Source organism: Aphelocoma coerulescens, chromosome 4, assembly GCF_041296385.1.
Source record: "Aphelocoma coerulescens isolate FSJ_1873_10779 chromosome 4, UR_Acoe_1.0, whole genome shotgun sequence".
NCBI lineage: Eukaryota > Metazoa > Chordata > Aves > Passeriformes > Corvidae > Aphelocoma > Aphelocoma coerulescens.
Window position 1 is genome coordinate 994,941 of NC_091017.1, and position 6,739 is coordinate 1,001,679.

Consider the following 6,739-nt stretch of genomic DNA (forward strand, 5'->3'; position numbering starts at 1 on the left):
CTACATCACAGATAAAAGTTTTGCCCCCATGCTTAAACACTGCTAGTTTCCACACCAGCCCCACCATTTCCAGTAAATCTTTACTGGAAAAAAAGCCAGCATTTAATCATCAAAATGGGAATTTGTGACCTTTACTTTGGGTACCCAAGTAACAAGCACTTGTCCTGGTGTAACAACTGCTTCCTGTTCTGATGCCTGAAATGCAGTGTGCTGAACACATGATGCCTGCTGCTCTCAAAAATCTTCCAAAAGGAAACTGGGAATAAAGAGAGAAAGGGCATAAGTTTAAAGCCTATTGCTTTTAACTAGAGTATAACTGTTTATCTGAGGATGCACACTTTTATCTACAATCTAGATAGTAATAAAACAGCTGAAGGATTTTTGCTGGGTAACTTTGTGATCATAAAATAAGACAGCTGTCTCTGGCTCGCTTCTCCTTGAAGACCCTTGTCAGTAAGATTGGTGATCCTCTCTTTCACCATTGTTATTTTGGCATCAGTTTGAGGAGTTCTGCCACTTCAACTCTAAGCAGTGTGCCCTGTGGCCTTCCAGCTATCTGGCCATGCAGAAGCCATGGGGAAAACTGCACCCTCTGGAAGCATGCAGACTGTGCAGTCAGTGTCTGTGTGTGTCTGTACACGTGCACATCTGTGTAGCACAGCAGGCAGCTGGCCAGGGGTGATTAAGGGTCAGGACATCTGCACCACAGTGAAAGGATGGACCCTGGGATCTCACTGCAGCTAACTACGTGCTCTTGTCCATCTCCTCCTTTTTCCCAATCTCATGAAAGTTTCTGCTCCCCTTGACCACTTCATTTAGCATCTAAACTGTCCTTCTACAAGACTGTCAGAAGACCACTCCCCTTTACAGCTGCCATGTGCATTCATCACCTTCCTTTCATTTCACTACCCTCCACATAATGAAATGCAACAGAGGCGTTTACATGTCCTTTCTGTCCTCCACTATTCTCTTGGCCCCTTACTTCACCTTCCTTTCAAATCACTTTTATTTCCTTCTTTCACCAACAGGTTCCTTTGCGGGGCAGGAGAAGTGGCAACTACCAACTGACCAAGCAATGACCTCCTGTCATTCCTTATCTTCAAACTCCACTTCCCTTGCCTGGTTGCTGGAGTTCTGCTCTCGTATGGAGAACTGCACTTTGTCTCCTCGAGTTTCCAGGGTTACTGTCCTTGTAATAACGAAAGTATATTTTTCTCTAATGTATAAACACTGCCAACTATAGAGGAAGTCATTGAAAGAAATACTGGAAAGTCCCTTAAAAAGTATTTCTAACTCTTCCTAGAAGAACAGAGAATGCAAACATGAGTTTCTCGGCCTCAACTTCTCTGTCTGTGCTGAATACTGGTTAATATTGGCTAATATAAACATCCTGGTTTTGTGTTAGGTGAAAAATGCATGATCCGTGCTTTACTTGCTTTTGTTTATGGACTGCTTCCTATTCTAAAATGATTGCATTTCTTATGTTCCTATCACATAACATGGGAAAATCCCATTTTCCCCAGGAAAATTACACATAGGACTGACTTTATATTGCAGATTTTTTTCAAGCATTTGTTCTTGTTAATAACAAGGTATCATGAGCAACTCTACATGAAAGGGATCCTTTGAAAATTGCACGAACTTCCATGGAAACTTTGGGGTCAGCAAATAGGCATTTTGATTCTGTGTGCGCAAGTGAAACAAGAATTTTGCCACCTATAAAAATAAGCCTGAGATCTCTGTTGTTGAAAACTGTCATGAAAATTGACTTTTATATTACCTGCAGTTAAATTACTTCTAATAACAACCACTGGTGTCAGTCAGTGCAAAGACTATCTCACAATTCCTGTGGAATTCTGGGGAGGGAGATTCTGTGGAACAATCTGGAAAGTTACACGTAGAACCAGGCTCACTGATACTGTTTCCTCTGCCCTTTCACGAAACAGGCAGCAGTGTGACATCTCTGCAACCTTCTGCAGGCAGGTTTCAACACAGCTATGCTGAATAACTTTGCATCATTAACAAATATAATTTATTTTAACAAGCATCAACCTCTGACAGGTCCAATTACCTTATTCCATCAAAGTTCAAATTCACGAGGAACGGGATCAGCATGTTTTTGAAAGAAAAGGCTTACACTAGGTTTCTCAGATCCCATCTCCACAGACTCAGCCAAGGACTCTAGCAGAAGTGTGAAGTAAGACTGCACCACCCAAAGCGCACATTGGCAACTCCAGTATCAGTCTGTCAATTTCTCCTATTTCTTACTAGAAGACAGGTAAACTGGGGGAAAATCTAATCTTTTTATCTTTTGCAGAAAACTTTTTCATACATAGACACCTCATAAAAATCTGTAGAAATAAGTGTTCATTAGGCAAGTGTTTGAGAGCACATTTGGACCCAGTTAATCAACTTACCTCCAGATGAGCCTTTAGTTCTTGAGAAGGAGAGTTAAGCAGCTTTTCTGTCTCAGCTAAATAAAAAACGCCAGAATTCAAAAAAATTTTTAAGCACTGAAGTAACATTCACACTGCACTCCCAAGATTCATGATTTATAGCTTTTTCCTTGAAATATTTTTCCAGAAAGAATAAAGCTTCATAGCTCATAAAAGAAGCAAGTGAACAGAAAAAAATCACCCTTGTAGCCTGATTCTTTTATTAAAGACATACATTAGATATTTGCACAGAAATTAGGACACTTCAAAAATACTGGCAAAACTTCTTTTCCTCTGGTCAAATGGCCACACTTTTGACAAGTTGGCAAGCAGGCAGCAGAATCAGAATTCAACTCTTGTGCTAAAGCCAAAATGTCAATAAAATTGCAAAAGCTTGAAATACCATTTCTGTGTGAAGTGTGTCTAAAGCATCAGCGGCAAATTTCATGAACAGTGAGACAGGACATGTAAATGAGAGCATGGATTCCATGGGCTTTTTTTACTTGGTGCAGAACTTCTTGAAGGAATAAGAATGTGTGAGAATGAGCCACTGTGTGGGGACAAAGCACAGGCACAGATGAAACAATTACAGTGCAGTTAAAGGGCAAGGTTTCTGAGAGCCGGTAGCTATTCACAGCCACTCAGGAAAGCACAGCAACCTGCTATAGCGGCAGATAATTAATCATCTGCAACAGATGAGTGACTTCTATTCTCCCCTTTGGCCAGGCTTTTGCAAAAGTAAAAAGTAAAGGAGAAGTAAGATATACTAAGCCCAAAAAAAGGACCAAAGAGCAGAACTTGAAACACCACCTGCCATCCGTCACTTTTGACAAAAAGTAGGAGCTTGGCAGGTGTCAGACCTTTGTGTGAAAGGCACTTAGTAACGCAATACAAACAGTGAAGAGCAAGTGACTTGTCAAAAAACCTGGCTCTTTGAAAGCTCTGTGTTTGACTTAACAATAGCCAATAAAGGAGTGCACAGCCACCCAGCTGGTTCTTTGCTGAGCCAGACATTGCCAGCAGCAGACCAGTACTGGAGCCAATAAAAGTACGTTTGCTGACTTACTGCATCCCTGTAGTCAAAACTCTATCAGTTCCTCATTTTCTGCTTTCTTCTCTGTTTGGTACTTCACCTCTGACAGCAAAGCCCATCATTCTGTGAAAGAGAAGCAATTTACGTAAGCACTGCTCACCATGAACACAATTTCAATAAAAAGAGCCAAAGAAAACAGCCTTTGTTGTAGCTGGTTCATATTCAACACTGCAGCTTCACCCACTCCTTGTTTACACCAAGGAAAACCCGAGTGTTTTTTGCATACACAAATCTTTCACCAAAGTCATCAGGAGACTCAACTGAGGAAGAAACACGGGAAAGAGCTGTCAATCTACCTGCACACACCTGACCTATTGCCAGGCCAAATGCTACGGAGCCATTTCCGTGTTGAAAAATTCTCACAGTGCTATTCCTGCTTGAAGAAAAGGATGAAGGAGAGCATGCAATGTCTTCTGATACCGAAATGACTATTTAAAAAAAGACTAAGAAGAAAATGAGTGAAAAGTACCCTGTGCAGTTTGTTTGAAATGGTGTGTGTACCAGGAATACAAGCCAGGGCCATCCAAACGTAAAATCTGCTGGCGGAACAATACTCCCTTAGAAAAATGAGGATTTGAACAAGCTGGAGAACTTCTTTAGAAAGCAATGATTTTGTGAAATTCAAGTATCTATTCAAATGCTAATGGAAAACTTCATCTAAATTAAACCAATCCTAGCTCACAGCAAAACAGTATTTGGAGTGAAGTGAAATTATTCTTTTCAGTCAGTGTCCCGATTAATTTGATTCTATGGGGATTTTCACTGTTTAGAAGAAAGCCGAAGGTAGAAACGATGATTTTCAATTAAATCAAACGTTGCTTTTCTTCAGTAGCCTATTTCCTAGAGAATGCCTCTAGCTTGCTTACTCTCCTGCCACCTCAGTTTACTCCTGACATCAGCATTCACTAGCAATTTTAGTTTTCTAATTTTTAAGAAATAAAAAATGCTTTTCTCATGTTTGCTGCCATAACTTTTAGCACAATGTGTTGGCATCATCCTGTACCTTGTGTGATTTGAAGTCACGCTCTCCAGAAATTAAAAAAAAAGAAGAAAAAAAAAGAAATAAATGCAAGATAATGGGAAAGACAACCATCGACAGTAACCTCAGTGGTGATCCCATTTACCAAAAATGTTACCAGTGTGTTTCCTCCAAACACTTCCTTCTCTAAACACCTCCCTATAACAAGCTGAAAGGATACCTGTCCCTCTTGCTGCTTTGTAGGCTATTTTGGATAATTCATTAACAATTAAGTAAATTCATCAATATTATTTTTCCTTCCTTTCAACAAATAGCAGCCATTTTTTGTTGCCAGGAACAAAGCATTTCATTTTACTACAGAGTCCAAGTATGCTGAATCCTGAACCTGCACATGGCACTCAAAGGGCTGTAAGAAAGTGTTCCCTGACATGGCAGCATCAGTGTCTCCTAGAGTGTAAGTCATGTATGACTTGTTCATTTTTTCTTCATTGCAACACAACCAAAGAATGTAACAGGCAGGATTAAAATCCGGGTGTCATAAGAGAAGACTTCAAAGATTTTGTGATGATTCCAATCAGTGTTCCCATCTTCTTGTGGTCAGATGTCTCGTGTCACTGTTTTCCCAACTGATGTCATCACTTTAGCCAAAAGACCACAGCTATCCAAAGCACACCCCCAAAAATTATTCAGCTCCACTGAATCGGAAAATTGGAATTGCCTTAAGCCACACTGGGGGAATGTTGATTTTGGGGCCTTGGACTGTTTTTTTATTGGGTGAATAGTTATTTTTTAAGAGACTCATATTTTCTTTACTTCCAACTATTTGCAGATGGAAGAAATTTCTATGTATTTATTTCCAAACAGCTCATTTCTAAGTTGAGTGAAATCTTTGTTATCAGGCTAAACATATAAGGATGGGAGGACTTTGTTCGCACAGCTTCTTTGCGGGGTCCTTGTGGGAAGTAAAGACTTCACCATAGTTAACAATGTCCTGATAGGGGACCTGTATTTTACTGCACATGAGCTGTTCAGCTTGAACTGAAAATATGGGTTTACGTTTTCAAACTGAAAAAAACCCCATGTTTTTAAAATCAGTCTCTTGGTCATGCTCCCTGGGGAGACCCAGGTATTTCTATCCACCACCAGCAGCATATCAGTGATTCTATTTCACTTCTCCCATGCTTGGATAATATCACGGGAACAACACCTAGCTGTTAGAGGATGTGCCATATCGTGTCTGTGTGAGGCACTCGTAAGGCTTAAGTCCTGCTGCCGGATGTTAGAGCCAGAATGCAGTACAGTTATACCTGAATTCATGTGCAAACCACACAACCTAGAGGTACCCCAGCAAGCACAAAACCTGTCTGCAGGACATAAGAGCCCACAGCAAGTGATCCACCCCGTCTGCTGAATAAAGGGATGCTCCTGAAGATCACAGAGATCCAAGGGCAAAGGTCTGCAGGCAGTTCATAAGATGAAGAGCACTTTCTGCTGCTGGTAAGGCCAAGAGGAGCTCTTTCTGCCTTTCAGAAGCTGTGATGACCGCAAAGGCTTGTCAATGGAACAACTATGTGGGGGTGGAAGGAGTCACACTGTTGTAATCTTTGTCCAAGATCATGCCTGCCATGAAAAAGCTTGGAGATTCTTCCCCCTCAGCAGAGGTAAGAACAAATTGCTTGAACAATTGGGTCCCGAACTCAAAATAAAGCCCCTCCTGCCCTTATACGTTAGGTGTAAAATACCAGAACTAGTGAGTCCACCACCAGCCAGTCAATTTTTGGGAATTGTTGTATGTCCAACAGTCCCACTAAGTTAGGTGACAGTGAAACTATAGTCCCTGCAGTCCCCTCAGTGACATCAGAAAAGGTAAGGTGGCACTTGAAACTGAAAAATGGAGAAATTATTGCCAAACACACTTATTTCAGAGCCAACCCATTCTTTTTGCCAAGGTAATGCTTCAGTAATACAAACATATTCCTTTTAGCTATCACCAGTGTGCGTGTTCACGCTTTGATTCTCAGCAGTGGTAAAGAACCTCTAACTCTGTGGAAGGGAAACAGAAAGACCTAAAGGCTCCTGAAAGTTAAAGTTAGGTGAAGATGCAGGAAGGCAGGCAGGAAAATACTGAGCATATAGATCATGATTCTAAATGTAAATCTTCACATCTCAAAAGGTATTACAGAAATAAACACACAACAATGTGTGACGTGTGCCATGATGCAGCTGGCAAGA